At 40.7% G+C, this 26270-nt stretch overlaps 1 pseudogene; it reads right to left on the reverse strand.

Annotated features, from left to right (window-relative positions):
- On the reverse strand, positions 1-26270 carry LOC146041638 (nicotinamide N-methyltransferase-like; annotated as a pseudogene).

Here is a 26270-nt window from a genome sequence, read left to right on the forward strand (position 1 = left end):
CTATATATTCCCCTTGACAGCTGTAAGAACCATCATTTGTTTATAATCTGTGAGATCACTCTCTACCTTTCTATCAAGTAACTCACAGGAGACAATTACAAATCCTTCATCGGTGAGGGCCTTTCTTACAAAACTATCATCGTAATTAAATACATGCAGCCTATGGTCACCAGCAGTGTAATATGTGGCATTTAAGGTACCAATAACAATAAAGTATCCCCCAGGTTTAAGCAGCTTTGACATCTTCCTCAGGTTTCTGATGTAATCTTGTTGGTTCTGACTAACCCCTTCCAGCAGCCCTGCAGTCACTAGACAGTCGGCTTGTGGTAACACCACAGGGTCCGTGAGATTCTCTTTGCTGATGTCACATTTCATAATGCGCGTAATTGTCTCCTTTAACTTTTCTTCCTTTACTTGTTCGTCGACACTAGAAAAGAAACCATTATATTTACAGTGTCATTGCGGAATTGTATGTTTCAGTTTAGTTTTATTGTAGGCACAAAACAAATCACCACAATGAGAAAAACCACTTTACTAGTAAAACCAATGACTTTTGAAGCAGTTGAGTGTTCTCTGTTGCCTTATGTGTTCTGTTATGTGGGAAGTATTATTAATATAATTTTATTCCTGGATAGCTATTTCTTATTCATGTAATGTTCATACGGGTATCCGGACTGGTCATAGACTAGCTCATGATAGACAGTCATATGGTCGACCACTAATGGTCGACGGTCACAAGGTTGACAGGTCAAAAGGTGGACAGGGTTTAAAGGTCAACACACAATAGGCCGACGGGGCCTAAATGTCGACATGAAAAAGGTGGACAGGGTCAAAAGGTCTACATCGTCAAAAGGTCGACATGGCTAAAAGGTTTGCAGGCTTTTTTTGGTACTTGTTTCCTAGCACGGCGCCCGTCGGATCCCATCGCATACCTTTAACCTAAGTTATGCGATGGGACCCGACCAACCCGATTTTTGGGCTTTAAAGACGTTTTTAATGCACTTTGAAAATCGATCGCATCACATGCCATTATAATGGCATGCGATGCGACGCGACCGACCCAATTTTACATTGGACCCAATGTTAAATGCCCCCCAGACCCGATTTTTAATTGTAAACCCACCCTGATGGTTAATTATGTGAAATGGCCCCCCATTGTAAATGTCACACCACGATCAATGTCAACCCGAAGCGTGGCGAGCGCAGAGAGCCCGCGAGGGGCGGCGGCAGAACGCGTCCTCCGACCTTTTCATACCCCCACTATCCACGTCGGCTTGGAGTTGACTTTACATAGTGTGGCGAGCGCAGCGAGCCACCGAGCCCACAGCGTGGTGAGCGGACGCGTAATATGTCTGATGTAATGCGTGTCCCCTCGCGGGGAATGCTATGCTCGCCTCGCTACGCTCGCCACACTATATGAAATCAACTCCACGCCGATGTGGATAGTGGGGGTATGAAAAGGTTCAAGGATGCGTACCGCCGCCCCACGCGGGCTCGCTGCACTCGCCACGCTTCGGGTTGACGTTGATCGCGGCGTGGCGATAACAATGGGGGGGCCATTTCACATAGTAATTAACCATCAGGGTGGGTATACAATGAAAAATGGGGTCTAGGGAGCATTTAACATTGGGGCCAATGTAAAATCGGGTCTCAGGGGCCATTTAACATTGGTTCCAATGTAAAAATCGGGTCGGTCGCATCGCATGCGACGATGCGATCAACCTGATTTTTACGACCCAATTTCATACAATTAAAATCGGTGGCGCCCTGCTAGGAAACAAGTACCCTTTTTTTTTTTACTACATTTTCAGCCGACATGTGCCGACAGGTGGTATCTCATGCCCTACCATCCACTAGGGTGTGGAGAGAGAATATAATAGTGTGCCGAGCGCAGCCATGCGAGGGGACGCAGTGCACTTAGACGGAGTCCATGTTGACTAATGTCGACATAGACACCACAAAAACATTAAAAACTCATGTCAACCATTTTCCATGTCAACCTTTTGGATGTCGACATTTTGATCACGTCCACATTTTACATGTTGACCTTTTAACCATGTCGACCTTTTACCTGTCAACCTTTTGACCACATCGACCATATAACCATGTTGACCTTTGACCTGTTGACCTTTAGACCATGTTGACCGTTTGACGCTGTTGACCTTGTGACTGTCGACCATTAGTGGTTGATTATATGACTGTCTATCATGAGACAGTCTATGATGCATACCATAACCGGTCATACGTCATATAGCATGTATAGCTAGTTGTGTCTTATACACACATGATATCATGTTATTTTCATTTGCATTGTGGAATAATCCGTTACAGCATAATGCACTGAGAAGCTGTTTAGTGTAATACTATGATCTGTCCACAAGATGTCGCTTTTCCTTTACATGTTTCAAATAGCCAATGTAGTGAAACTACTGTGTGTTATATAAACACTGCATTCTTTCTTCCTAGTAAAGGTGGACATTGTGCAACAATCTCTTTTATGCCAAGGTCAGCAATTATATGCTTTTAGCCAGTCAGCAGATGCTGGAAAATAAATCATCCGTTGTTTGACTGAGAGCAATCTCATAAAGCCAATCAGCACTATATGTCACTAGCCCACATGAGAACTGTGATTTCGAGTAACATCTGTGGAGTGGGACATTGCATTCATTGTACACTGGATTGGGACAATTGATGACTCATACCACTGACCATTCAATATAGACAGTGGACTGAGAACAGCCAAGGACTAAATTAGTATTCATTGTGAGTGTGCTTTTTTAAACCAGAAATATGGGGGAATGTTTTTGGGGTACCCTGTATTTCATAGAGTCAGCACAGGGTTCTTGAGGCAGCCCTGTTTGTGGATATACAAGGTGAAAAATGCCCAGGTATCACCCACATTTCCAAAAACCAGCACTTGGCTCTTACTAAAGGCAGCATGATAATTCCACACCCAGGCAACATGCTTGTTGAGTTCACCATGGCCAAAGCATTAACCCAAAACTAGTCACTACGACCTTGGAATTCCTCACAAAATGGGATCCCTCCTTCCGATGATCCCTCATGGCTAGGGTGAAGTCTGGGGCTTTTCCAAGCACTCATGGGTGTTGAGTGACAAGTTTATAGCATCTCAAGTTAAATGTAGAATAATGTTAGTACTTGGAGAACCATAAGCAACAGAATGTGGTTCATAATGTACCTGCTGTTACCTACAGTATAGTTCAAGTGTAAAATTATTATTGGAAAAAAGACAGTTTACACAGATCATTGACAAATTCTCACATAGTTACCTTGTCCTTGGTGCCACGTGGTCCACTTCTCCAGTAAGGATCCTCTACATGTGGGGAGGGGAGAAGTCCTGCTCACCTAGTTTTGCAACAATCGCTACAATGGCTACGACTTTGCTGTAAACTGTATTAATGGCTTCCCAGACACCTTAATTTACCCAATTAGTATCTAGGGTTTTGCATGTACAGTACAGTAGATAACTCTCTGATCTCCATCATATCTGTAACAATGACCTGTTATATTATGTGATTGTTAGAATAATTTTTTTCATGTGACTTTATTATTTTATATGTTCAGATTCACAATTTACCTGATTCCTGCCAGTTCCGTAGCAATCTTAGATGCATGAGTCCAATCAAACGCTCCAGTGCGGGTGTCCACCCATTTGTTGAGTTCCATAATACAGGAGTCTGTTAGTTTTAGTATTATGATCTCTTTAAAATATTCACAGAAACCAAAAAGATGATGAACGAAGGATCCCTTACTCATGTCAATCAAAGTTTCTCCTTTAATGTGGCCTGTGGGGAAAGACTCAGATAAGGAGGAGTGTAACAGTCTATATAGTTATAGTGAGTCAACGGCAAAGAAGATAATGTGTGTCCCAGCATTGGCCACATACTGAATACAGGGATTTCATGATGTATGTTTCATATAATACTATGGGGCAGATTTAATAAACATATCAAATTGATAAAGTGTCCGTTGATAACATAGCAGCCAATCAGCTCCAAACTGCCATTTTTATCACTTCACCAGGCTTCATACAGATGGAGCACCTCTCAGCCAGCACCGGGGCTTGCCAGAATGCCCCTGCTGGCGATCACTGGCAGAGAGGCGCTCCATCTGATTGGGATCTCACACGCAAGCGCATCCCAGTTTGCGGGCGGCGGGGTACGGGAACCCTGCCTGTCTCTGCTTCAGGGAGATGGGCAGGGTTAGGGAGGGGTGCGGGGAAGTGGTGGGGACTGGGGAACAGTGATGGGGACTGACGGTGAGATCCATCGGAAGGGAACATGCAAGTGTCTTGGTGGGGGCTTGCGGTTGGCAATCTGACCACCAGACCCCTCTCTGAATGAGGCCGGCTCCATCTTTACTGTTACTGAGCTTTACCTACCTCCATGCAGTAATAAAATGCATGCTATCTGAGAGTTAATGCAATGCTATAAAGTAATGGGCACGTGGTGTAAATGAGATCTTTTGATAGCAAATATTCCGGTATATAACAGGGCATCTTATACCTGTGGGAAAGGGAATTGATCCCAAACATTATATATTCTATTATTCAATAATAGGAATCCATCTAATGTGTTGTGGACATAAAGTTTGGGGGATAGCAATCTATTACCACATAGGTAAATAAAATTGGAACAGATGCGTCCTTATACACTGGGCCGGTGATACATAAACAGACTCAGTTGCCCACAGATATCCAAGTGTCACTTATCAAATTAATCACCACAGTCCCCTGTTGTGTCCTAGGTGATTGTGTTGTGATGAAGATGTGTTTTGGGCCTGGCATACTGTATCTGTATTTAAGCTGGAAAAGACAAAAGGGTAAGTAAATTGCGGGCACTGCACCAACAGACTGTTGGAAACTAGAACGCTCTTCACTTTATCTCCTGTGTCCACTAGACAGCACCGAGCAAGCTCTAGTGAGTCCCCTAGTGGATTGGAAATAAAGTCCTTTCTGCTTCACAAGTTGGGATCATCACAGTGTGTCTGAAAATGAAAGGTGAAACGATCATCATGAATATCCAAGATGTCTTGTTTGTTCCAGACTTGGGAAGTAATCTTATTGCTATCAGCATTCTAGAAAAGAAAGGTAAAGGGCATGTGTATGGTGCAAAATGAGAAGGGGACTGTAATTGCTTCAGCAACCAGGTGCAACCAACTGTACTGTCCTGGACACAGAGGAGTGTTCTGCAACGATGGCTTCAAACAAGTCAATGGAGATATGGCAACAGAAATCACCATGAGTAACAATGAGCGACCTGTGTGTGAGAGTTGCATAAAAGGAAAGCAGATTCGCAATCCATTTCCAAAGTTAGTTAGTAGAGAAGAGACACCTCTAGCTTTAGTGCACACTGATGTATGTGGTCCAATGGCAGCTGAATATTTCATAGAGATAAATAGTTACAGCGCTTGGGTTTCACCGAATAAAGTTGCTCAGACAACTTATATGAAAATTATATAAACATTTATTCAATACACATATATAAAAAAAAAAATATACAGAGAATTCTCTAAATAGTAAAATTAAAAAGTATGGAAAAAATAGGGATAATAAAAATCAATAAAATTGTTCCAGCTCATTCAATAAGTTCCATTAGGAAGATGTAAGATATTTCCGTGGTACCAATAAAGATGTTACATTGAATTAAACATGTGTGTAAGTCCATTTGCTAATGAACTAGTATTAATACCAGTATACACATACACTGGGTAGGTAGGGGGCAGGGACAACACACAAGGGGTATGTCCTTATGGGTATTCCCACGGTCTTCAGACTGCATGTTAATAGGTGTCTGCCGGCAGACTCCCGTCGATAGGTCCTCTTTACACAGAGGGGTGATCGGTGGTTCCAGATAGCTGCGAATAATCGACTAGTTTCGCCAGATGACTGGCTTGGTTGAACTCCCCGCTTCTCCTTTATTGGTAGGCGTGTGGGTGCGGTTAGTGTGGGTGGGTTTTGCCTTCTCGTCCCCTTCACCAATTAGCGGTGCCATTCCGGGTGGGCTCGTCTTGAGTGGGCGTTCCCTGTGTTCCTTCTCCTATTAGCAGTGTCGTCTTGAATAGGCAGGCGCCATCACTCCTGCCCGTTTCTCTTCATACCTTCCACCCTGATCAGGCACTTGATCCCAAAGTTAAAGTCATTTTCAAGAAGAATGGAAATCTAAAATCTTATTTAGCACCCAGCATGCTTAAGACCACAGAAAATAACTTGGTTATCTTCTTCTTTACCTAAGGGATGTTATAGATGTAGTAAAAGTAGTTGCTTAACCTGTATCTTCATTGACAGGAAGAGTACATTAACATCTTTTAGAACAAAAGAAACCTTCCCAATACAGGAATTAATCAACTATGATATCCCGTGCTGCATATATGCCCTCAGCTGTCGGTGTGGTCTGCAGTACATAGGCAGGGCCACAAGAACTTTAAAAAGCAGATTTAGTGAACATTGTTTCAAAATAATTAAAAAATACGGTACTTGTTTCCTAGCACGGCCACCCTGATTTACATCGGGGTGGTCGTGTCGGAAAAATCGCGTCGATCGCATCGCATGCGATTTGGTCACATGCGATGCGATCGACGCGACCGACCAGATTTTTTGATTGAATCAAATGTGAATCGGGTCCCTGGGACCTGATTTTACATTGTATTCAATGTAAAATATTCCCTAGACCCCCAAATTTTACAACGTAAACCCCACCCCACGATAGACGCCAACCCGAAGCGTGGCGAGCGCAGCGAGCCCGCGAGGGGCGGCGGTGCACGTCCTCCAACCTTTTCATTCCCCTACTATCCACGGTGGCGTGGAATTGAGAATATATAGTGTGGCGAGCGCAGCGAGCCACCGAGCCCGAAGCGTGGCGAGCGCAGCGAGCCCCGCGAGGTATACAGGTACAGGTACAGGTATAGGTACAGGTATACGCGTCCCCTCGCGGGGATCGCTGCGCTCGCCACGCTTCGGGTTTGGTGGCTCGCTGCGCTCGCCACACTATTCTATTCTCAACTCCACGCCGACGTGGATAGTAGGGGAATGAAAAGGTCGGAGGACGCGCACCGCCGCCCCTCGCGGGCTCGCTGCGCTCACCCCGCTTCGGGTTGGCGTCTATCGTGGGGTGACGACGGGGCCATATATAATGTGAAATGGGTCATATTGGCCCATTTCACATTTTTCACATTTTTTTCAATGTGAGATGGACTTAATCAAGTCCATCTCATCTTGTGCCATTATAATGGCACAAGACCGACGCGATGCTCACGATTTCAATGTTAAAAAATATTTTAACATTGAAGCCTATGGCAAAATCGGAGGCATAGCGTCGGTCGCGTCGGGACCAATGTTAATGGTCCCGACCGATGCGATGCCCCCGATTTTTTACCTTTGCCGGCAAAATGGACCTGATTTCAAAGGACATCGGGTCCATCGTTGGGATCGTGTACCTTAACTTAAAGGTACACGATCCCAACGATTGTGGCCGTGCTAGGAAACAAGTACCAAAAATACCGTTTCCATAGTGTGTCACTTCATTTCTCTGAGGCACACAATGGGAGCATTCATAGTCTAAAAGTAATGGGAATTTTGACATATTAAATACACCAAACGAGGGGGGATCAGTACATGGATTTATGTACTATGGATTTTTAAGATGAAGACACTGTCCCTGAGTGGATTAAACAAAAACATTGATTTAAAATCCTTTGCTCAAATATAGACTGCGTCCCTTTTTTCAATTTCTAAATGAACAGTCTCATCCCCTCCCATCCTTCCCCCTCCCCACATCACCCTTCTTATCTCTTCCCCCCAGGCTCATCATCTGCTCCATCTTTGGAGATCCCCTTTTTTAGGAGATAACTGTTTTTGGGTCTGAAAATATGCTAAGTATATATGTGATATGTGCTAATTTTGGAAAACATTGTTTGATAAAACATATGTAATATCCATGTTATCCTTCATGCAAAAGTGCATATGACCGTCCCGACGTATCTCACATGCATAGCACTGTAATTGCCACATGAGCTGTGGTCTAGAGCGAGACTGCCATTCCAAATAGGACTGTCACTATAAGGGCGCTTCCAACATGCTCTAGCGGATAGCCATCATTGACAGATGCATTGTTTGGGGTTTATCTATATAGTACTTTTATGTACAGTATTTTGCATAAATAAATATATCAGTAGATGTATGAAAGGATAAAATGATAATGTACGAGCTATATAATATGAATGTATCCACAAAGAATGAAACTTCTGATTAAAATTCACTAGGGAATATCGGGGGAGATTTACTAAAGGAAATTTGTAAAAAATAGGTGTATTTGTATCCAGAAATACACTTATTTTTGACGTTTACTATCCCGAAAATACGGCAATTCGTAGTCGTATTGATGTGCTATCAATACGAATACGAATTGCCGTATTTTCGAGATAGTAAATGTCAAAAATAAGTGTATTTCTAAATACAAATACACCTATTTTTTACACATTTCCTTTAGTAAATTTCCCCCATCATGTGAGCCTCTTATACCCCTTTCAGACAGAAAACGAAATTACCGGGTGAAGCAGTTCTACCCGGTATTTTCGTGAATAACACGGGTCCTGTGTGTGTGTGTGTGAAAGGGCACAACTGGGTCGCATTGCTCTCTGCAAAATGACACGGCATTTGAAATGCCGCGTATGTGCCAGGATTTTCACTTTTCTGTCTGAGACGGCTCGGGTTCGAATACAGCTCAGACTAAAGAAAAAGACATTATATATATATATATATATATATATATATATATATATATATATATATAAAATCTTTTTCTTGATTTAGTGTTTTTCTCTTTTTTTCTTACAACTTTCCTCTACTTCTGATATAGAATTTATAAGATAAGATAATCAGTTATTCTTAGATAACACCATATTGCCTCCTAAATCCTTTTCGGAGACTTTTGGTTGTTTGGCTATATATATATATATATATATATATATATATATATATATATATATATATATATATATATATATATATATATATATATATATATATATATATATATATATATATAGGATAAAGATTCTCCTAACACTTGAACCCAAACAGGCTTGTGTGGTGGGAAAAAAAGAGGCAGCACTCTGCGGACTTTGTCAAACACGTTAGAAGGTGTATTAAAGCATGAAAACGGACAACGTTTCAAAACCCGAAGGTTTTTTCCTCAGGTCCACGAAAAGCAATAACAGGTTGACAAAAACGTTTTTGTCAACCTGTTATTGCTTTTCGTGGACCTGAGGAAAAAACCTTCGGGTTTTGAAACGTTGTCCGTTTTCATGCTTTAATACACCTTCTAACGTGTTTGACAAAGTCCGCAGAGTGCTGCCTCTTTTTTTCCCACCACACAAGCCTGTTTGGGTTCAAGTGTTAGGAGAATCTTTATCCTATATTATCCCTGTGGAAGGCACCGCGGCATTTGACCCTGTGTTCATCATCCAGAGTGCCAATCCCTCGCTACTGTATATATATATATATATTTAAATACAAAAACAAGAACAGAGTGCGCTGAAAGGTGAAAGTACACAACTTTTTACACAATAAAAAATTTAATAAAAGCCCATAACACGGCTCATAGAAAATTCAGTGATGATATAATCATATATAGAAATCAATATGACAAAATCTGTGACAATTCAGTATAACAGCAGGCCCAACGCGTTTCGTCAACCACGTGACTTCATCAGGGGCATTAGACGACTTGATTATCACAGCTGCAATTGCTCTAAAAATAACAATAAAGTATATCAGAAATACACAGGAGGAGACATGTGTAGCTCACTTTAGTTGAAAAAGAGATTCGGAAGGAAGAAGAGGACAATGAAGATGGAGAAAAGAAAGAAAACCAATATGGAATACCTTTTACCAAACATCTATTATCATTTGCCATATCGATTTTACACCACTTAATATATTTCCCTATTTAAAAGCATTTAGTTACTTCAATACAATACAATTGCTTAATCAATTAATAATAAAGCTATATAAAAAAGCATCGGGTCATACCCAAAAATATACACGGTAAATACATACAATATACATTATAAAAAAAATACATACATACAGAGAGAATACATAAAAAACAATACCTTCTCGCAGTATCTCAAATTGACTGAACACAAACAATTTAAGTGGATATGATCTAGATGGAAAAATATATATAATTGGAAAATTAGATCTAATTTCTTTTCTCAATTACTATAACCACCACCAGCACCCAATATAAGTGGGTTATGTGTAAGGTGGGCACAAAACAGAACTTACATTACACCTACTGACAGAGCTCTTGTCAGTTCTCTGTGGTGCACTTTTCAAAAATCCCACTCCTATTATAGGTGTCAGCAATATAGTTCAGAAATCCACTTAAAAGAGCAAGATATAAGTATCCAGTCAAAAATACATACATAAAAAAAACCTATATAGGATCATTTTAAAAGTATGTAGGTAGTTGAGTAAGATCTAGATCAATTAATTATTTTGACTAAATGGACACCTAGAGTTCTCTTTGTGAGTCCTATATTATATTACACACTTATGGAAAACACTGTAGTTGTTATTATAAATTCATTTACTAATTTTATAGTATCCTCCTTATTAGGTTATATAGTGCCATTATCATTCGGTGGTTAGTGATTCTAAATTGATATATACTAGGATTTAGCATCCCCATACCCACTAGATGTGGGTTAGTGACGTTTATTAAGACGTTTTGTTATGTTTGTTTTTTATATAGCCAATAAAGATACCGTTGGTATTTGTATAGTGGGAGCTTCCGGGTTTCTAAGATGGCGGCGGTTTGAACCGCAAGCTTAATATAGTTAAGCACGCAAGGGACGCATATGCGCTCCACCTGCAGTGATCTGTACGGCGTTCACGCCGTCGGTCACAACCCACAGATGGGTACTATGACGGCGTCATTCAGCGACGGGGCGACGCGGCTGCGTTCCACCCCTTCCAGTATGGCGCTGATTTGGAACGCACGGCTATAGCGCCGTTCGTTCCTGTTTGTGGAATGTATACATCATGTAGGTCAAATAAGCGGGGCTTGGGGTATATGATAATTATGGGGACCAGAGATCTGTCCCTTTTTTCAGTAGACTTTAAAACCCGTTTTTTCTAATATCAATGAAAGGAAGTGACGTCACAGGCCTAGGCCTATATATAGCTTCCTGTGAATACAGGCAGTCACTCGGCTGCTTTGATACAGTGTAGCAAGTTTCCTGTCATCCAGGTCTATGTGAGTATGGGCTCTATTTTTTTAAACTCCTGCTAGTTGTCATGATCCTATATAGGTTTTTTTTATGTATGTATTTTTGACTGGATACTTATATCTTGCTCTTTTAAGTGGATTTCTGAACTATATTGCTGACACCTATAATAGGAGTGGGATTTTTGAAAAGTGCACCACAGAGAACTGACAAGAGCTCTGTCAGTAGGTGTAATGTAAGTTCTGTTTTGTGCCCACCTTACACATAACCCACTTATATTGGGTGCTGGTGGTGGTTATAGTAATTGAGAAAAGAAATTAGATCTAATTTTCCAATTATATATATTTTTCCATCTAGATCATGTCCACTTAAATTGTTTGTGTTCAGTCAATTTGAGATACTGCGAGAAGGTATTGTTTTTTATGTATTCTCTCTGTATGTATGTATTTTTTTTATAATGTATATTGTATGTATTTACCGTGTATATTTTTGGGTATGACCCGATGCTTTTTTATATAGCTTTATTATTAATTGATTAAGCAATTGTATTGTATTGAAGTAACTAAATGCTTTTAAATAGGGAAATATATTAAGTGGTGTAAAATCGATATGGCAAATGATAATAGATGTTTGGTAAAAGGTATTCCATATTGGTTTTCTTTCTTTTCTCCATCTTCATTGTCCTCTTCTTCCTTCCGAATCTCTTTTTCAACTAAAGTGAGCTACACATGTCTCCTCCTGTGTATTTCTGATATACTTTATTGTTATTTTTAGAGCAATTGCAGCTGTGATAATCAAGTCGTCTAATGCCCCTGATGAAGTCACGTGGTTGACGAAACGCGTTGGGCCTGCTGTTATACTGAATTGTCACAGATTTTGTCATATTGATTTCTATATATGATTATATCATCACTGAATTTTCTATGAGCCGTGTTATGGGCTTTTATTAAATTTTTTATTGTGTAAAAAGTTGTGTACTTTCACCTTTCAGCGCACTCTGTTCTTGTTTCTGTATTTCTATCTGTTTTGGGTCTCAGCTAACGGGGGACTCTCAGAGCTGCTGCTATTCTATATTAGGGCGCGGACCTTTGGGTATCTTTGTTTTTTATATTTATATATATATATATATATATATAATATTATTTTAAGAACAGAAATGTAAATTATATGTATATTAGATATAAACTTATTGTTTAAAATAGATGCTTAAAATTGTGCTTGTTCATATAGAAGGAAGCTCTCTCCTTGCTAGATACCTTCTGTTAGCTGATGTGTAATTGACAATTAATGACAGCCAATCCAAATTGTTTTTTTTTAAAAGCTATAGATCTAAGGATACCAATTCACTAAGCAAAATACTTTTTGAGAGAGAGTGGAGCAAAACGCGTCAGTGTCTTCTCACTGATCCAGCCGCTATGGAGATTTATTTGTCTTTTGTGCCGAGACATGGAGGGAGAAACTGCTAAAGCGGTGAGAACTTCAACTTCAGACAGATGTGAGCCATCTACCTGCCATCAGACACAGCCCCAGCCTGTTGCCGCAATGTGGTGGCTGCCCTGCCTCAAATGCTCCCTGCCTGTCTCTCTGAAGTGGAGATGGGCAGGGAAGCACCCAGCCCCGGCTTCCCACTGCCTTGCAGAATGGGACAGGCAAGCGAGTGAGCCGCTTGAACATCTCCGTCCAACGGCCACCCCCGCCAGCCTCCGCCAGCACCCATCAGTGCTATGGTTATGTTGCGCTGGTGGGCTTACAGAGACTGGCTCTATCTAAATCATGTTTCAAACAGTGATAAAGTGGTGAGTGATAAACGTCCAGCCAACCAGCTCCTAACTGCCATGTTACAGGCTGAGTTTGAAAAATTTCAAAATAATTGGCTGTTTTTTTTTCACTCTCCAGTTTATGCTTTATACACTTTGGGGGTTGTTCTGGTTCACTCACAAAGACAAATTCACGCTCAGATGGACAAAACCATGTGCACTGCAGGTGGGGCTGATGTGCAGAGAGAGTTAGATTTGGGTGGGGTTTGTACTTCAAACTCATACCAATATTGCAGTGTAACAATAAAGCAGCCAGTATTTCCCTTGCACTAAACAAAATAACACCCAAATCTAACTCTCTCTGCACATGTTACATCTGCCCCACCTGCAGTGCACATGGCTTTGTCCATATGAGAGTGAATTTGCCTGTGTGAGTGAACCAGAATAACGCCCTTTATCTCCAACTGGCACTAAGAAGAGAGGGATAGGGTTAGGTGCTGTGCTGTAGTTAGGTTTAGGCTGGAGGGGACATTTAGGGTTAGGCACTAAGGGGTATATTTAGTAAGATGGGAGTTCTATTGAAAATGGGATGTTGCCCAAAGCAACCAATCAGATTCTTTCTCGTATCTTCTAGGTAAAGTGCTAAGTAAATAAAAAGTAGAATCTGATTGGTTGCTATGGGAAACATCCCATCTTCAATAGTACGCCCATCTTAGTAAATGGAACTCTATGAGGGGAGGGTTATGGTCAGGCATTATGGGAGGGTTAGAGATAGGCTTGGTTGTGAAGGGTTAGGCTATAGGAAGGGAGGGTTAGGGGGTAGCAGATGATATAATTCTTATCACCCGGGTGTCAGGATCTGTGCATCGGGATTCCGCTGTCAGTCTTCTTATCATTGGCATCTCAGATGCCACGATGCCGATACCATCCCATACGTGCATACTAAAAATTGTAGAGTAATATTTTAACATTTATTGATATATTTAAAAACCGGTATTGGGGTCAAAAAAATAATATACACATATTACGAATTTGATCATATTTATAAAAATGGAACCATAGGTTTCGGTCTTGTGTATTATCACTGCGCCCCAGTTTCCAACGTATGGCACCGTAGGAAAATGGCATCACATTTTAAGGGCCGTGCGATGCGATGCGATTTTACTATGTAATTTACTCACTGCTCTCTTAGCCCAGGGGCATCGCATCCCACCTCCCGCAAAATTGCATGCGATCGCATGTGATTTTATAGGGTGTACGATGCCATTACATGAGCTATACAATAATATCATTGTATGACATACAATGAGGTTTTAGCCACCCCCACTATCCACGCCACCCCGAAGCGTGGATCTACTATCCATGTCGTCGTGGAATTGATTTTATATAGTGTGGCGCTTTGGGGTAGCGTGGATAGTGGGGGTTGCCTAAAACCTCATTGTATGTCATACAATGTCATACAATGATATTATTGTATAGCTCATATAATGGCATCATACACCCTATAAAATCACATGCGATCGCATGCAATTTTGCGGAAGGTGCGATGCGATGTGATGTGATGCCCCTGGGCTAAGAGAGCAGTGAATAAATTACATAAGAAAATCACATTGCATCGCACGGCCCTTAAAATGGCCCATGCCATGCGAAGCAATGCGATTTTCCTACGCAGAATAGCCCACTATGCAAATTGCTTAGTGGGGGCCATGATAATACACAAGTACCAAAGTTTCTTGATAAATGGCACACCGGCCTACATTGTTCTGCTCCTCTCCAGGAGAAATGCTCAGGGGAGATACGTCAGTGAGTAGTTGGCTCCTCACCGATCTGTCTGGGACTAGGAGCTAGAATACGTAGTTACCAGAGTGTTGCCGATGGTGAGTGCCAAACACATGGAGGAGGATTCATTACCACATTCGTTACCACAGGTAATAATGGCCTGCAGGAAATACAGGTGCAACCAAAGCACTTGCTGAGGGAATATCCTGTGTGGCGTTTCCCTGATAAATCCGCTTCTCCAGAGGAATGTTTCTCCTGTTACCATTACGCAGAGCTGAGAAACAATGTATTCACCCTGTACCCTGTACACTGCCAAATACAATAACCATGCTACTGTATATATCTGAGAAAACAATGTAAACTGAATACTCACCTGTTGCTAATGCGCTGTGCAGCTTCTCCATAACAAACACTACAGAATGATCTCTGAACACACTGTCTGCTTCATAATAAGACTTCAGGTAGTCCCTGGAATCCATCCCATGCACATGGTAAAGCTTCAGGTCAGGTCTGGCTTCCATCCTCTTGTCTTCTGTCACACGTTGCAGGACGGGACTCTGATCTGTAACATGTACGGCTCTTACCTTTATATGGACTATATGAGTTATTTACTCTTATCACAACTTTCTCATACACAGCTGACTATGAATGTGTCATACAGTATTGGCTGACTTGTTATTGATGATGATTAAATATTTGACCTGACCGTGTGATAATCATATGTTACAAGGTGCCATTATCCAACTGTATTTATATAGTCATCTTTTATAGACATTTTAGATATTTGTCCTTACGGTAAATGAAATAAAATCTAGTTGGTTACTGTATTGTTATGAGACAAAATGGCGTTTCAGCAATTTTATTTTACAATGCACTTAGGGCCTGATTTTAGTTCACTTGGAAAAGCAAAAGCAAATGGAAAAAACCATGCTGCACCGGAGGAGGGGCAGATGTCACATGTGCAGAGAGAGTTAGATTTGGGTGTTACTTGTTTCTATGTAAAGAAAATACTGGCTGCTTTATTTTTACACTTTAAGATAGAGATCAGTTTGAAGTACACCCCCCAACTAAATATAACACTCTCTACACATGTTACATCTGCCCCGCTGCAGTGTTCATGGTTTTGTCCATTAGAGAGAGAATTTTCTTTTGCAAGTGAACCAGAATCAGTTCCTTAATGTGTTGTCTGTCTGAGTATACCTCCAGTACTCACAGAGCACTGGCCATTCCCACATCATGAGGAAAAAGGAGGCGTGGCTTATTGCACAGCTTCTGGTGAGGCCACACACACTTTTGTCGATGCCACTCCACCATACCTGGACCACATGGCTTTACTGAGTACAGGAGACCGGCTTCCCTTATTTAGAAAGTTGGGAGGTGTGAGAAAGTTCTGTGACATTAATGCCTGTGGTTAAATTGAGTTTTTTGATGTTGTTCCGCTGACATATTGCACCTGCTTTGAAATTGTCTTAGTAAGTGCTAAAAGATGCATAAGTCAAAACAATATTTAGATCATGTGTATGCCCTTTGTAACATGCTTTGGCCATCCCTGCCCCACTTGTGGGCTGGACACCAAGGAGAGAACACACTCGCTGGAGAATATAGATGAATTGGAAACAAAACCCATTCCACGAATAAGTGAATACGTTTTGGCGGAACGATTCTCTTTTCTTCTTCTCATCAAATTATCGACTTGTCATTGTGAGGCCTTAAAAATCCTCTCTCTCATTATATATGGAGGCTTGCCAAACCAGGAGAACAATAAATAAATAAATTGTTGTAAAAATAAGTTATTAACACTCCACCACTGAAAAATCAGAACAAGTAGTTTTTATCTGTGTTCCCACTGGGAGGAGCGAGCCAACTTTAAGTCTGACTAGAAAACAAGGAGGATTATAATTGTCATCCTGTGCATATATATATACATATATATATATATATATACACCAACACTAGTGTCTTCAGCGCCCTAAACCACGTGATGTCTTCAATATTACTTCAGTAAGAATAAATAAAACATGAATTAATAAAATCAATACACTTGTAGCTTCTTGCTTGTTTGAAGAATAATTTTATTTTATTTCAAAGAGCTTAAAATCAGAACCCAACGCGTTTCGTCTCTCTTGGAGACTTCATCAGGTTTTTTTTTCTTTAATAAACTATGCGCCTATCTAGGCTCTGAATATTTGTCCAACTGGACGGAGAAATGGACTCAGACCTTTACAATGATAAATACCTTTTTATGATTAAAAGACGAAAAGACGTCTGAGTGCTACTGCACCAAGATTTATGGAGGACCAATATGGTGTGATGCCGCGCCAATACATACAAATATTCACAATCCCAATAGGCCTTCAATCCAAACAACTTTTTTCAACAAACACAATCTTGGTTGTACATCAATTGGATCAAGCGAACTTTGGAAAATATTTCCTGTTTCTCTCCTGGATGTGTGTGCTCTCTGGAGTCCAACCAGCAATATATATATATATATATATATATATATATATATATATATATATATATATATATATATATATATATATATATATATATTTATTTATTTATTTATTTATTTAACAACAGCGTATAACTATATTCCCAAATTGTCTTTCTCCTTAATCAAAAGTGCTTGCCCACAATACCTATCAGCCCATACCCATATGATGGCAGCTGGCAGTGGATGGCTTAGGTCAGTAAATAAAAATGAGACTTTTTTATGACCACCTAAATCCTACACTGCTTTATCCAGGTATATATAGTGGAGCTAAAGTAATCTGGGTGGAGTGACACACCCGGGAGACTTTAATTCTATACTTTGAAACCGTATCTTTGGGGAGATGGTTGCCTGATACTTTGACGCATAAAAGCCGTTTTTTTCTAATTATATCTTTCATTGATAAATTGACTTATCCATTGATTTTTGAATACTGTGGAAAAGTTTGTATCCAAATAGCTTGATAAAGCTACCTGGAGTAGCGAAACCAGTTAGGAAAACTCACCTCTCCTTACAGCTAAAAGGCTTTGGATTGCAGACCTGACTACTTACAACCAGATCCCCCTTCCACTCTCCATTTGGATACAAACTTTTCTCCATCTTCCATCTGGACACAAAACAGAAACATCTTTTGTGGAACCAAGAGGTTGAGGAGACCACCCCGCTTCACCACTCAGCGGTAGGAGTTGGTAATTTGTGCCATTCTGGGCTACTCCTGGTTGTTCCATCTGGTCCTCCCTCTGGACTGTACAATTGGGGACTGCTGTTGCTCCATTCTGGACATAAACAGTCGGGACTCTCCTGGCCACACTTTAACACATTGCCTGGTTTAGTGAGACCTTTTTATCCAGTTTTTAAATCTATACCAATTATATATGGACATCGATGTGTATACGGATACATCACTGGCTTAGTCTATCATTTTATCTTATACAATAAATTCTTGTACTAGATTCACCAATCTGGTTTTTATTTTTCAATTTACTTGCAGCGCTGCTCACCTTTTTTGCATATTGTGTTTTGTGTACAGGACTAACTATCCTGTTTTTAGAGTAGCAGCTGGTAAACACAGCTCCGGTAAGGCGCCCTTGGTCCACTATCACCTGGTGTGACTTGGACCCTACCCTGTTTTTCTGTTCATCAATATTGCATGTCTACAAGAAACTCAAGTAGATACTGAGGGAAGATACTTGATAAGGTCTTTTTAGGTATTCAATAATCCATACATTTTATGCTCGATTTATGCTCCAAATGCTTACGCCAGAGTTTTCTTTAAAAAATAATCAGGTTGTTACTGCCGCACACAGGCAGGGACCCCCATGATTCTCTGCGATGACTTTAACCTAACCTATCACCTCATTCTAAATAGATCAGCAATCCCTAAACAACCCAGACATAACCCCAAAATCGGTATCCCCTTCTTACTGAAATCCCCCCAGATGATTGATGCTTGGAGAGCCTTGCACCCCATTAACAGTGAATATACCTTCCTTTCCGCAGCTCACCACACATTATCTAGAATAGACTTTATATGTGTCACAGCAGATATTTTCCCCAATACCATAGAGGCAGAGATACATTTCATAGTCTTATCAGATCATGCCCTGATTCATATTACGATACAAACTTCTAAAGAGATATTTAATTACAAAGTATGTCGTTTCCCCGCACATCTAGCACACTCACCCCCATTTCGGCAATGTCTTGAGTCCGACTGGTCTTCATTCCATACAAATCATGCAGAGACATTGGCAACCAATCCCCCCATCTACTGGATGGCAGCTAAATCAGTTCTCAGAGGTGTCATAATTACTTATGAGTCGAAGCAAAGGAAAAAAAAAATCCAAGACACATCATACTCCAAGAATCCCTGACAAATGAGTATTCAGCCTATATAACTAACCCCACTCTCACAAGCCGATCCTCATATCTTCAGGCTAAAGTCGTATTTGAGGAAGCCCTACAGACCATGACTAACAAATTACATTTTATCTCTGATTATAGATACCATCAACTTGGTAACAAAACCAGTAAGCTGCTCTCCACCATATTAAACTCCACTAGATCCCCAATGATGGTACACCCCTTATGCAAACCAGATAATACACTTACCTCCTCCAATGCCCAGATATCGGATATAATGTCAGAATTCTATGAATCAATTTACTCTGATTCTCACACCCCCACTGAACACCCAGATCCCCCTGCACACTCTCCTACACTGTCCCCTACCCAGGATCTATGGTCTACATTAACATTTCCCCAAGTCCCCACAGAACTCTCACTGTATCTCTCATAGCCCCCATTTCTACCGATGAGGTCCTAAACGCTATAAATACCCTGACACCAGCTTATGCCCAAGGCCCGGATGGATTTTCAGGATATTTTTTTAGAATGCTTCCAAATATACTCGCCCCAATATTAGTATCCGTTTTTAACTCTATTATCATAAATAACTCTCTCTTCCCACTTTAACTATATTAAAAGTACTTCCCAAGGCAGGCAGAGATTTATCTTAACCAGGTTCATATAGACCCATCTCACTCCTTAACTCCGATTACAAAATACTCACCAAAATTTTGGCCAAAAGACTCAAACCAGTTCTACCCCACATCATACACCCTGACCAAACAGGCTTCATTACTGGAAGACACTCTGTCAGGAATGTGTGGAAAATTTTAGCGGCTACCCAATCTATTTATGCTAACAATCCCACTGACTCCCCCGATCTTCTCTTAGCTATTGATGCCGAGAAGGCCTTCGATCTAGTGCTATGGTCCCACCTCATTGATACCATGAGTCAATTTGGCTTCCCACCACTATTCATTTCCTTTATTAAAACATTATATACATCCCCCACTTTTCAATGGTTCCACTCACCCCCTTTCCCGATACAAAGAGGGACAAGGCAAGGATGTCCCCTGTATCCCCTTTTTTTTGCATTTGCCATAGAGCCTTTGACCATAGCCCTCCAAACATCCCCGATTTTTACTGGCATATCGGTAGGAAACACAGAATTGAAGCTGGCATTATTTGCCGATGATATGATACTTTTTATCTCTAACCCACTCACGTCAATACCTGCCATTATGACAAGAATTAAATCTTTTGGGCCCAAATCAGGATATCGAATTAATGTTGACAAATCCAAAACTCTCCCAATCACTCCCTACAAGATACGCTTCCACTCACCTAACTATCACTCATTTCCGTATACAGACATCACAGAATAAATACGTAGGAGTAAATATACCTAGAGATCCACATAAAATATACAAATCTAACTTTACACTGTTATTCAATCAAATTTATTCCGAACTAGTTGCATGGTCAAAACTCCCTTTGTCTCTCTTGGGTAGAGCGGCTGTTTTGAAAAGTGTAATTTTCCCTAAAATCTTTTACTATCTACAATTGATACCTTGCATAGTACCTGATACTATTGAATAGAATTCAGTCTAAATTTCTGTAGAACGGGAAAAAACCCAGAATGAATATTCTCGGACTAATGAGATCACAATCGGATGAAGGGTTATGTATCCCCAACTTCCAATTTTATGCCTGGTCTTTCCATATGCGATATATCATGGATTGGTTTCATGATAAATCAACTTTTACAGACAATACCATGGATAAAGGGATCTTCTTCCCTTTCTCACCAAGCGCACTGCTACACTCACCCTTTTGCTCAATCCCCCCGCAAATTTTACACCATATTTTGTTCTAAAGCACTTATGACGCATGGATACGAATTAATAAGAAAATATCCCGAAACCCCAACATCACACCGTTCATTGCCCTTTGGGGCAACCCATCTTTTCTACCTTCACTGTCTAACCATAATTACCTGGGATGGAGGGACAAGGGCCTAGACTTAGCCACCAAAATATTAGATCCTGGGGAAATCTAACTTTCTCACAATTATAGACCACGTATACCCTTCCCAACTCCCAATTTGGTACTTGTGTACTTTTACGGTGCCAGCATGGCGCAGTGCATCTGTGTCCCCTTTTGGGGCTCGCTATGCTCGCCCAAGCTACGCTCGCCACGCTACTGTATCTACGATCAACTCCATGCCAATGTGGATAGTGGGGGTACGAACTATCCACGTTGGCATGGAGATTACAGCCCCACAGCTGGACACAGACGCACGGTGCCATGCTGGCGCCTTGAAACTACAGAGGTACCCCCAATTTTATATGTATTTACAGGCCAGACACTCTGTATTCCCATTAATACAATCCATTACCTCACTGACTGCCCCTGATCCTTGAATATCCCTTTTTCTTTTACTGCACACACAAAAGTTCAGGACAAGCTATGTTTATGACGTACTGCTTACCACAATACCCTCCCCATCCACCTCCCCCCTGATACAGGCTTGGGCTCAAGACATTCCAAAGATTAAACATCCTGATGACCTATTTAAAAATTTTAACCGTGCAATGAAATCCCTTCAATAAGCATACCTACAAGAAGTTCACTTTAAAGCCACCCATAGGATATACATTGCCCCAGCTCAGAGTAAACACATGTCACCAGCAGCAACTGGTGAGTGCCCTAAGTGCGGGATACCTAATGCCATGTTCTACCATTGTATGTGGACCTGTGGCATGATAAGGAAATTCTGGCATAAAATACTAGCATATCTTAACACATTACTGAACTCTTCATACCCTTTAGACCCCTTAGCATGCTTATGCCTAAACCTGAGAAACTGGATACAACCCCCGCCCCTCCTTGCTGCTATACCCCTTGTTAACATAATTGTACCTTGGCTAAAAAGCTAATACTAATTCACTGGACTACAAGATCAACACCAACATTGTGTGACCTGAAAGACCAATTATTACAACTCCTCCTATTCGATGTTCGCACAGTTTTGATCTCCTCAAATGGTTCGGCTGATGGCTTGATCCGAAAATAAAGTTGTTTTATAGACTATTTACCTCCAAATCCAAGTTCACAGATACTTAAACAATTGAGAGTCAGCTAAATGTCATATTTATAACTAGCTGACCCGCCCGGCGTTGCCCGGGAAAACCTTGGGTTTTTTTTATATCCAAAATTGCTGAAAAATGTCATCTTACAGTATGCTGTGCCAAAGACCTAAGATTGTAATTTGTTAAAGATCCCACCATAATGTTAGAATGTGTTTGCATTGATACTCAATGATGGCAATGAAATCAGATGTGGTGTTGTTGTTTGAAACACAATGCTCCTGAGTTGATAACTTGTATGTGCTGATGAATTCCACATCCACTCCTGAGCTTTAGCACCTATGACATACCCTTCAACATCTGAGGGTCAGAAATCAGTACAAAATCAGAAAGGGAAGTGGCCACACCTCCATTTTTATACTTTCAATGATACAGTTTCTAGTGTGTGTAATTAGAGGCGCTGAGTGTGTGGAGACTGGGGTTTGTGTTAATTACCATGCCATAATTAATAAAAAATTCACCACTCCCTTCCACTGCGACTCCCCTCACCGATCCTGCCTGCAGCAGTCTCTGAGGTCTGGAGATCTGTAAAGCACATGCACCGGGCATCTCTACCAAACAGTGGGACAGCCCCTAAGTGTGGGAGCAGGTCCGCGGGCCTGGCCACATGATGTAATGACGCGAAGCACGCTACCCGCACCACTGCAGTGCACCACTGGGAAAGGGTGCAATGTGCCAAATTCTTCCCTACACCCGCCGGGCCAATCCACCGATCCAGCCATCACAATCATAAATGGGTGCATTGATAAGGTTTGGAGTGTAAGAAGTTGAAGAATAAGACTGAGATAAATATTTGCCATGTTAAAGTGTACAATTTACTCAATAAATCGTGAAAAAAAATATAAGTGTACATAGAAGTACAATCAAAAAATGAAAGTAGGATTAAAAAATAAGTTCTGATTCAAACTGATAATTGTTTGGATGGGGGTGGGTTGCAAAACAAATCTATAGGTGGGGGTATGGATATTGTGGCATAATTTGTGTTTGGTACACCTACAGGGGGTCCTCAATTGATGGGATTTTCACTACAGTGTCACGGTCACAGTATCACCATAGCGGGATTCCCAACTGGGTTCCAGGTGGTCTTTTAGGGACCCTTTACAATCCCGTAGGTCTCTTCTCCTTGAGCCTACAGTCTCCCTTAATGATAGTCAATCACTGAGGGAGACGGTAGGCTCCAGGAGAAGAGACCAACGTGATTGTAAAAAAGACCACCTGAACCCCAATTGGAAATCCCCCTACGGTGACACTGTAGTGAAAATTTCTCATCAACTGGGAACCACCTGTAGGTGTACCAAACACCAATGATGCCCACAATATCCATATCCCCCTCCACCTATAGATTTGTTTCACAACCCACCCCCATCCAAACAATTATCAGTTTGAATCAGAATTTATTTTTAATCCTACTTTCATTTCTTGATTGTACTTCTATGTACACATATTTATTTCACGATTTATTGAGTAAATTATACACTATAACGTGAAAAATCTTCATCTCAGTCTTATTCTTCAACTTCTTACACTCATAACATTCAAACAAATACATGCAGCACTCATGCCCATCGATCAAACATTATCTATGAACCTTAAGAGTCTGGGAAACCCTTAAGGCAGAGCAGTGCCTAACATCCAACTGACTAACAGAGTGAGTGCAGTGTACCCACTTTGTATTGATCAATGGATGCTTTGGCTAGGACAAAGATTTCTCGGTGCAACTAGCCGGGGAGCGCAGAGACGGATATGGAAAAAAAGAAAAAACGGTACATTAGGTAGTTTTTATTTGCCGTTACAGACTGTTAAATAAATGGCAAATTCTTTTTTTTATGTGTTTGTGTGTGTTGTACTGTTTTTGTGTGTGTGTGTTGTAGTGTATGTGGTTGTGTGTTGTGTTGTATGTATCTGTTCAATGCATAAGTGTGTGAGGTGTGCTCTGTATATACAGTATGTGTATGTGTTTGTTGTGCCTTTGTGTATCTGTGAAATTTTTAAGTGTGTGGTGAATGTGGGTGTGTGTTATGCTGTTAGAGGTATGTTATGTGTGTGTTGTGTGTATCTGTCCAATGTGTAAGTGCGTAAGGTGTGCTACTGTACGTATAAGTGTGTGTGTGTAGTGTGCTGTTTGTGTTCTGTGTATTGTACTGTTTTTGGGTGCGTGTTGTAGTGAATGTGGGTGTGTGTTGTACTGTGAGTGGTGTGTTATGTATGTGTGTTGTGTTATGTGTTTCTGCCGAATGTGAGGTGCGCTACATAGATATGTGTGTGTGTGTAGTGTGCTGTGCGTATCCTGGCAATGCTTAGGTGTGTGTGTTCTGTGTGTTTCTGTATCTGCACAATGTTTAAGTGTGTGTGTTCTGTGTGTTTGTTGTACTGTTTTTGGGTGTGTGTTGTAGTGTATATAGGTTTGTGTTGTACTGCATGTGGTGTGTTATGTGTGTGTTTTGTTGTGTATATCTGTCCAATGTGTAAGTGTGTGAGGTGTGCTACATATATATGTGTGTGTTGTGTGCTATGTGTGCATATGTGGTGTACTGTGTGTGTGTGTGTGCGTGTACAATGTGTACGTGTGTGTGTGTGATGTGTGGTCTATGTATATCCTCAATTATTCCTAATTGTTTAAAGCCTTCACCATAATGTTAGAATGTGTCATTCATACTAATGACAGCAATTAAATCAGGCATGGAGTTGTTCCTTCGACAACGGTTTCCCAGATCGTCAATCTTTCCCCAGATCATCAATGAAGGCAAATTAAAACTTGGTGTTTTTTAAATTTCGAAGTGAAATTTCCAAAAAACGACTTTAAGGTGCACACCACTGCGTCCAGAGGTATCTTGATACTGAATTTGGTGGCTCTGAGTGCCACAGTGTGTCTGCAATGCGACAGACACCCACACACGCATGCATGCACACACGCACACACACTCTACAACTTATTATATAGACAATCTCTGAAGTATGAATACTACACCGCTGTCAATTTAGACACTAGATTTCTGATGTCTGAACATATATACGTCGTTGTTCCACAGGCTTCCAAAATAGATCTTGTCTGTCTTCCATATTCTTGTTACTAGGCCTCTCAACCCAAGCAATAGGACCATATCGGTCATTAGACATACATCAAACTGCTATTCCACTAGGGGTATAGGCATAGGAGATTATACCCAATTTGATTCCCAACATAGTTAACATTACCTCCCTTCCCTCTACTCTTCCCTCCCCCCACCCCCTTCGTCTTGTCTTGTGTATCTTAAGTATTTGCAATATGGTTTAAATGTTTTTAAAGACTATTATGTTTAAGACTAGTTTCTCAAACTTGTGTACAAATAGTAGGTATCTTAGACTGTGACACTTCTATAAGTCATTGTTTTAGTTATACTAGATAGTTGGATATATATAGGTATTTACTTAAAATGAATGGTGGTAACTATTGTACCTTGAACGTATTCAATTATGAAACTATGTAAACACCTCATTTTGAACCATTAATTTCGAATCAAAATTTTTGAAATAAAAAAGGGAATGTCAATGGATAGCACGATTAAATACGGAAATGCTGCAAGCACAGTGTGTGTGATGTCTTATAAAGGAATGTGTTTTTTTGTATTTCTTGTTAATCCTAAAGACAATGAAGTAAAGTCATTGAAATGTTGCTGTTACCTGAGCATTTCAAATGGGATACAATAAAGTATAATTTGCTCTCAAAGGAAGCTGCTTTTGTTGAATTGATGCAATTTTAAGGATAAATTAAAGCGCTTGAATAATGAGCATGTTATGTTTAGTATGTGAATAAAATATGTGCTTAGCCACTCAAAAATGAAGGTAAAATAAAACAATGTTTACAGCCCTTTTCTAGTGGGTGGGGTTCCGGGTCCGTACTGTGGCGGAGACCTGGTAGCCCTGTCTGTCCCTAAGCTTACCTAGGTCTTCTGGCCTTCTATCTTCATCTACGCCGTGTTCCGGACCTCTGCGAGTGTAGCAAGGCAT

This window comes from Crinia signifera, chromosome 19 (assembly GCF_055691185.1).
Source record: "Crinia signifera chromosome 19, ASM5569118v1, whole genome shotgun sequence".
NCBI classification, from domain to species: domain Eukaryota; kingdom Metazoa; phylum Chordata; class Amphibia; order Anura; family Myobatrachidae; genus Crinia; species Crinia signifera.